This window comes from Rhipicephalus sanguineus, chromosome 10 (genome assembly GCF_013339695.2).
Source record: "Rhipicephalus sanguineus isolate Rsan-2018 chromosome 10, BIME_Rsan_1.4, whole genome shotgun sequence".
Taxonomy (NCBI): domain Eukaryota; kingdom Metazoa; phylum Arthropoda; class Arachnida; order Ixodida; family Ixodidae; genus Rhipicephalus; species Rhipicephalus sanguineus.
Window position 1 is genome coordinate 39,163,063 of NC_051185.1, and position 8,699 is coordinate 39,171,761.

At 45.5% G+C, this 8,699-nt stretch overlaps 1 non-coding gene across 1 annotated transcript; it reads left to right on the plus strand.

Annotated features, from left to right (window-relative positions):
• The first annotated feature begins 5,364 nt into the window (after positions 1–5,364).
• Positions 5,365–5,469, plus strand: LOC119372840 (U6 spliceosomal RNA). Its single transcript, XR_005179730.1, has one exon. It is a non-coding gene; the product is annotated as a U6 spliceosomal RNA (small nuclear RNA).
• The last annotated feature ends 3,230 nt before the right edge of the window (positions 5,470–8,699 follow it).

An 8,699-nucleotide genomic window follows, 5' to 3' on the forward strand; every position in this document is an offset into this window, starting at 1 on the left:
TCGGATTGCTTTCAGCAGTGATGTTGAAAGAAACCATCTTGACGACGAGGATTTTTCACTGGACATTGAAGACTGTGAAAGCACCGAGAGTGACAGCTGTGGCAGCGACGATGAACGATCAGCTGAACTCACGAGGAGCGAGTTGCACTTCACGTCCCCTCGTGCGTTAATGTTCTTTCACGCTCGTAAGTCACTTTGATTGTATTTAACGTATAATATCCATGAGCGAGATCAGAATAAAAGCATAGTTCCTCTTGTGCATTGCATGTATCACAATTATTGTGGATATTGCGGAGCGCCGCATCGCCAACACGCTTGAGCTCGACCAGCGAAGCGAAATGGTTAGAGCGATGGAACGTGCAGTCACGGCCACAATCCACGCCTCTCGGCTAACTTCTTCGACGTTGCGAAAAGCATACGTGTGCATGCTTTTCGATATTCTTGTTTGGATCGGGCTGATCGAATCTGCAACATGCGAGTGAAATGAATCGCACACGGCTAGAGTCTCCGCATGGTTGTGACACAAGCGCTACTGAATGGCATGTTAAATGCTCGTGTTCCGTTAAAGACGTAATACCGCGTTCCCGACTGCGCACGTAATGACGACGGCGTATTATGTTTGCAAACCATAACCACGTTAAACGTGCGGTCCCGTGCTGCAGCGATGACGCTACTCGCTGGCGGCCTACTACTACGGCAAATCCGTCAGGCAGGCTCGGTACGTACTACCTCGGTGTGCCGTTCAGCTCATACGTCAATTTTAGTTCATGCAGTTTTATGTAGCACGCACAGGATTTCGCAAAAGCATCGTTATGCACGGTAACGGAGCTGAAAATATAACCTTTCACACCGCAGCAAATGATTAGGTGGGGGGTACTTTGCACTTTCCATGGTTTGGGAAAGTATTTTAGTCTCATATCCAATTCAGCGCGGCTCATGACTTCATCCGGTGAAAGTGGCACGGGCCGTACGTCCGCACGTCCTATCTGTTCCTATGCTAACAAACGGGTTGACCCTCCTCCTGGCGCCATCTTGAAAAGCACGGCGCGCCACCTATAGTTCGTGGGCATTGCGAATTCGCAGTGGCTCATGGTATCGACAGGCTCCGCGTTCGCTCTATTTTGTACTCGTTCGCTCTATCGGTTACAGCGACGCCAGCCAACAACGGCGACGCCACTCAACGCAGGAACGGCCGCCTAAGAGTTGCGCTCTAAAGCTTGTGCCATCATTTCTTTTTCAGGTTCGTAGAGGTAGCTTTCGTCTGGTATAATATGAAATGACAGAAATGTGAAGACAGTTTAGAAGCATGCGAAAAATCGGTGACCATTCGTTCTCAGTTAGACTTAAGAGATCTTTTGTATATAGGGATAATATTTTGGCGCAAACGGCGCCTTGGTTATCTGCTTTAGAATTCTCGAATTAAACTTCGGTGCTCGATTACAAAAGTAGTCTCATGGCTTATGTAAATAAAATAAAGCCATCGCAGTTTAGATGGCTACACCAAAGTAATGACAGAGAAAAGTTGTTCCACACCTGTGTCTGAAACAGAACAACCCTACTCCGAAATCTCTGTTGCGTCGGCTCGAATGACGGTTGGTCTGGGGGAGTTACTTGGCTATGTAGTGGACATTAAAGGGGTCATGAAGCACCCCTTGGGCTTGTGTAAATAACACAACCTGCAGAAAGCTGGCACGGCTATGAACTGCTCGGCAAAATATTAGAGTCGTGCCGCGTAAAGGCCACAAGCGGAGCGCGAAGTTGCCGTTTCCTCAGGCGCCCTTTTTTCAAACAGAGGCCGGTTCTCACTCTCGTCGGTGGGCGGGGCGTCTGCAGGTTGACGTCGCGGAGACATAGCATGCTTATTGGCCGATAGCCGGATGAGATGCGCTTCTAGTCACGGGTGCCGCCACTTGCCCGCGCCGCACTCCTCAGTCTGCTTGCTTTACACGGTAGCCGCACTCGCGCATGCGAATCACAGCGGGAGAGCGATCGCGTTTCATGACGCGCGCTGATGTAACTTCTTACCCCCGTGCCATCCCTCCCTGTCTAGCTTCCAGTGCGCTCGTCGGCACGAGAAAAGAGAGAAAGCGATGAGAACGTGCGCCAAACCACCGTAACTCCGCTTATTCTTGACGGATTCGAGAAATTTTTGCGGATATCGATTCGGGAGGCAGTAAACTCCGATACTAAGGTCATTAGATCATTACTTGGAAAAGTGGTTCATGGCCCCTTTAATGTAATAGAGTGCGAGTACTACGCTATACTCGCGGACAACTTGGAAATGAAGCGAAGGCTACAGATCCACAATGCACGTATCCTACACTCTTAAAAAAAAGTTAGTAAAAAGGTTGTAACTGCAAGCAAATAGGTAGTAACTGCAGCGGTTACTAACTTTCTTGGACCGTTACTAACCTTTTGCTACCTGTTTACTACCTACGTTAGTAAACAGTTACTACCTGCAACCATTGCTAACTTTTTCCTACCTGTTTACTACCTACGTTAGTAACTGCAAGCAAATAGGTAGTAACTGCAGCCGTTACTAACTTTCATGGACCGTTACTACCTTTTTCCTACCTGGCCATTAACTATACTTAATCTAAAATTGTAGTTAATACCTATTGTGTTATTTATAACTGGAATAGTCTCGACACATCATTTTAAATCGAAAACTGGTGAAAAGAATGTCCATGGATCAAGAAAAAAATATAAATTTTCGTTTTAAAATTACGCAACCGCGATTTCTAAGCATCGTTCTCCTATTCTGAAAACGGAGGAGCTAAAGTTAATGAAGTGTAAGCAAGTGCTATATGCGTTTTAGTACACAATATAAATTCCAACAAGCTAGCATGACAGGCGGACGTGAAAGAACCACAGGTGGTTAAAATTAATCCGGAGTCTATACGGCGCGTCTCATAATCATATTGTGGTTTTGGCACGTGAAATCCCAGAAATTATTATTAGCTTTTTACTGTCTATGTACTAGCACATGAATCAATCGAAATGCACTGAGGCTATGTTAGTGGGCTTAGTACCTTGTCTCGGCCGCTGTACATAATGCTTTTTTTGCGGCAGTTTTATAGCAAAAAGACATGACATATTGTTTCTTTTAATACGGTTGATTAAAAGTCTTGTGCTACGTCCACAAGCGCACATAATCCGGTAGTAGGGTAGGATGCTTTAGGGTCACATTTTTTGATAATTCATCGTGAAACACAGGTGCTCACTGGTACCAGTCGCGCATCTCCAATGTAGGGGCTATAAATACCCCGGGAGTCGCTTAGTAAGTACTGTCGCGTTGTGAACTTGTTGCGTTTGTGTGTTCTTCTAGTTCATGACACTCCACGCAAGATTAGCCGAAGTTGTTTCGTAGTGTGGCATTATGAATTTCGTCACTGTTAATAATGTGGCAAAATGAACAAGTTGGTATCAGTTACTACTTTCTTTTACTACCTATGGTTAGTAACAGCAACGGTAGTAACAGTTACTAATCGTTGTTAGTAACGGCAAAGGTAGTAGCAGTTACCACCCTTGCCGTTACTAAGTGCACTTACTAACAGGGTTGTAACATATGTGACAAGCCGTTACAACCCCAAAGTTAGCAAGTACTACTACCTTTTTTTAAGAGTGTACCGCTAATGAATGTAGTACAACAATTGCGTCCGTATTTTCTGCGTGAGATATATAAAATACTCCTTCATTTTCTACATGTAGCTTTTTGAGACGGAACGCAGCGCTCACATGCGAGATATACGTATTTCTTTTACATTATACGTTGTCACTTTGCGTTTTTGCGTGTGTGAAAAAGTCGCGCCTTTTACCCGTACCTTAGACGCTAAGCAGCGTTTGCGTCGAAATGCAACGCTAGCCATCACTTTCCAAGGCGTTACGAGACGCGCGCCAAACCCGACTACTTCGCGTAGGAGATGTGCAGACGCTCCGCCCCGTATGTTTCCCTTCATTGCCGAGAAAAGTTGTCCGCGAGTATCAAAGAACATTGGACCGTAGACTCGAATGGCAGTTTGCTGCGACGATTGAAGTCCACTATCGCTATAATCATACTTCAGGGACAGCTTCTTACACCTCTGTCATGTCAGAGCACACGTCGTATAAACTGGAAATCTTTTTCCCTCTTTAAAGGGGTACTGAAACCTTTTTTTCCAAGACGAGATTACTCCGCCATACAAATCTCCTGTATGCAGAGACGGCTCTGAGCAATTGTGAAGCTCAGAAAATGATAACTAAAGACCGGATTTCAGGCAAAATGCCTATTGTGTTCCTTGCGCTACTTTCGCGCCATTTTCATATATGAGCATGAATTAAAGGTTAATAAGGGCTTTTATAGTGTTCTTATAGTGCCTATAAATGCCTATTTTTGGCGTTCGTGCCAAATGCTTACAAATGCTTATTTTCAAACTTTGCCCTTATATGAACACTATTTAGCCTCAAGTTTCGCACTCGGGTCAAGATTGAGACCGTTGTTCCTGTTACCGCGCAACATTAACTGATCGGAACATTGTGTGGTTCAACCAAGTCCTCTAGTTAAACCAACTCCCGGAAACAACCGCTAGCAGCAGTGAAGTGGGATACGCCGGCGAGCATTCGCGGCTGCGCCCATGGCGCGAGCGGTTGGCGAATGCGAAACAGCGAGGAGCCGTCAGCGGAAAGGAGAATTCTAGATCGGTTTGCGAAAGGTCGGATTAAAGAGTTTCTAACTTTATATCTATTAAGTAGTGTTTTCCGTTTAATACGCATGTCCATGAGATGCAAAAATGTACCACGCGACATGCCCGCTTGATCGCCTATGCACCCGCGATTGCAGCGCTCCCTAATGTTCTGCGTTCAAACGATGTACTTCTCTCATGGCGGTTCATGACAGCGATAAGCAGACACAGCGCTTATCGCTTGTGCCGCTGAAACCATCTGTAGGGTTATCACACAACCACCACCATCGTCGCTGCCGTGTCGCCTTTTAAGGGGAAGCACATCGGGACAGTTGCCATGGTCGTTTCTGTACTGAACGTTAGGGAGCATTGCGATTGCAATGCACGGGCATCCGTAATAAGCAGAAAAACACTTTTATTTAATAGACAGAAAGTTAGAAACTGACGAATAGGCCGATGTCCAAACAGATATGCAAATTTCTCAATGCAATTTTTTGCCAAGCTTCGTTACTATAGCAGTTCGGTAATTAAGCTTCCATAATTATTAAAATTAAATGGAACAACAGAAATCCTGTCACTTGCTCCATGCAGTAATAAAAAACAGGTATTTGGTCACGTTGTCATGTAGTGCATCGTCCTATCTTCAATCCCTGGCTAGAGTCAGCTGGGACACCATATAAAGTTGAACGCGAATTCATATATTGCACTTCCCAAGTACATATACAAAAAAACTGTAACGATACAGACAACCTTAGCGAGGTCCCTGCGCCATGATGACGTGCTAAATCGTGAAGCGTTCCACATGGCGTCTTGTTACGAGAAAAGCAATACTCTGATATTGATTCGGAATTGTGATTGTTCGTTCCTCGAAAGAAGTGCATTCGGTGTTGGCGCCTTAGTTGCGGCATTGTGGAAGACAAGTCCACTTGACGAAACGTCGACTCCGGCGACACCCCGTGTTTACAAATTTTTAATCTCTTCAAGATTCCATCTCCAGCCGAACCCTGACTTGCTTTAATAGGCCGGATAGTTTCTTTTATTGTATAAGCTTCCATTTTTCCATCGACGAACCCTGAACATCACTGAAGACTTCTACGCGTACGTTTCAGCAGGGTTGGCGGTTTAACATGGACAGCAGCAATGAACAAAACTGTGACGCATATTTAATAGAAACAGCCAACCAACGGCTTTCAGAAAGAAACAATCACCACTCCGGAACATTTCGCGCAAGTAGACGAAAAGAAAAATGTGGAACGCTTCAGGCTTATGCGGGCCATCCTTGCCGTTCTAATCAATGCAAGCGTGTCATGCCATACAAGGATGATTGCCACGCTAATCAGTCATGCACTATTCATGCTCTGTAGCGTTCCAATCTTGTATATGTACTAAGTACACTAGACCACTTTGAGTTAAAGTATATATAGCCAGATATATCTTTGGATGACGATTTATCGCGGTGGAAGTCGTATGTTACTTAACGCGAGGAAAACAACTTTTGCATATGAAGCCAACAAGACATACAGGAAGTAGCTTTTAGCGTATTGCGCATAATTCCTTTAGTGCAGATAATGAAATGATCGTTGAATTAGGAGTTATATTAGAATGTTTCATAAACGACCCGTGCATGCGCTTCATCTTGTGGCGCCATCTGACGGGATACGGCCGTAACGAGTCAGTACCCGCCTTTTGAATGACATTCGATGACGCCCGCCCACGATGCGCGGTTTAGCGTGCTTTTATAGGTAATGTGCAATTTAGTGGAAGCGCCGCTACTGTTTGTGGACTGCATAGGGTCGGTACAAAGTCTGACAACGTCAATGTTGACACTTCGTTGCCTCTTCTGTGATTTTGTGCTTCAGCTTCAGCGGTGACATTTTGCACGCACGTGCCTGATGTATGCGGCTGTTGCCGGATTGATTTCCATCACATGGCGTTCGTTCACGCACTTGCAACAAAAGAGAAGTGCAGGACAGTTATTTATAACGCAAGTTATTTCACGGAGAACATGAATTATCCAAGTGTCCGATCCTTGCAGGCGCTTATGCACCGGGAGTGCCATCTACCGAGTGCAGAGTCGCTCACATGCAAGTAAAAAGAAAAAATTAAAAATGAAGAAAGCCATGAATACTCCATGGAGAGTGCACATGGAAGCCTTGGTTTCAAGCGTGGAAAACAGATCGTAGATTACAGATAACAGATCTGTTATCGTAGATAATAGATTGAGTGAATTGGCATTGCACGCTTAGTTGGCTGCGGGACAGCTCAACGCTTTCGCCTAGCATAATAATTCAGTCTTCGTTTCCTTTACAACTAAGGCTCTTGCGGAGTGCCTACGGCCTTCAATTTGTCAATCGCAGTTAGTTTGCACGCAATCGAGCGAGCGTTCTCTAAGAAGTAAGAAACCTAGCTTGCGCATGAGCGCCGTCAGACTTGCACGGTCCCATTGCTATGTTTTCAATTTACGCGAGAAATTATTGTCCTTTACATTGCTTTAGGTACACGTACGTAACCGTCGAAGCCCAGGCAATCGACATTATTCCGGTAAAAGCTACATCAGGCCCAGCATGTCTGAGAAAATTTGAAACGGCCACCAATTTTTTTTTTTTTTTTTTTGAAGAGAAATAATTCACAATTTTACGTTCACGTCGTCAAACCTTACAAACATGCGTATACGGCTTCCCCAACGTTGCACGTAAAAGCATGCGGTGACACTGAACTGGGCTTTCGCGACGAGGCGTCACATGTCATAAAACGAAGCTAAGAAGGGGCCGAACCTCGGCCTCCGAGATTTGGCATAGCGGCAGGCGCGCCAAATCTCTGAGGCCGTGGGGGGACGTGGTCGTTTCTGCCACCCGCCGTGAGATAGCGCTAAAACAGAAAGTACTCCATTGATTATGAAAATACTAAATCATCAAAGCTATCATAAGTACTTTTGCAGTATGCACTAAAAGAAAAATGTGCAGTGCAGTAATGACCACCATTGTTGCGACTATTTAGCTTCATCGCGAAGCTACATTTTATTTTTTGTAAAGGGAGTGACAACCGATTTTTCTCGACCCACTTTTTTACGGCGCAACGAAGAGCTCCCTTTCCGTAATCGTTGAAGTTGAAGCGGTGGATTCCAGAAGCACGTGGATCTTTTGTAAGCAGAATTTTTCGATGTCGGAAGCCAATAAAAAGATAGAGCCACTCCTCCAGCAACTCTGAGAAGCGATAGTGGTGCCGATAGCCCTCCTCGCAAGCTCTTCTTTGCGCTTAACTTTCTGCTTTCACCGGAGTGAGTGCAACTGTGGTTGACCACCTGCATTTTGACATTTACGACCGTTTTCCAACGTGCAGGTAGTTTTTCGAATGCTCATTCTCACGTGAAGTCTCTTTGCCACCTCGCGAGCCAGGCCATCCTGGCACTTCTCCAATTCGTCGGTAGGTGCCGCTAGGACCTCAGCCAACAACGTACATGTTGCGTCTCATCATGAGCGTCGGATTGTACGTCAAGCAAGGCGGCGTTTCGTCACATTTTAAAGGGGCTCTGCAATACATTTTTAACTAATCATGGAATAGCTTCACTAGAAGAGTGTATCGCCTGACGAATCGACTGCCCTAATTTTTTTTAGAATGCGTCAAGTACGAGCGAAGTTACAGGAATTTGTCGAACACTTGAAGCGCTTTCTGTCTCCTTTCGTACGGGCGAGCACACTGAACATTACGCACACTGAACGTTACGCAGGGAGGAGGGGGGGTGATGACAATGGGCCAGAAGATGCGTCCGTTCGTCATCGCACGTCATGACCTTGAGGAATTTCTTTTCTTTTTTTTCTTCGAACGCGTTCCTTACTTTCAGTGTGACTGCCAGCTCGCGCGCGGGCACGTGGCGGCATCTCGCGGCTGCCCTGGTAACTATACAGCACACCATGATCCTATCAACCAATGGCCGTGGACTATTGGTTTAGGGCACGGTCATTTGGGTTCATGGCATGATTTGTCGAGAGAAGAGGGAACAATTTCTTGCTGACTTTGAGAATTAATTATAAAATCCAG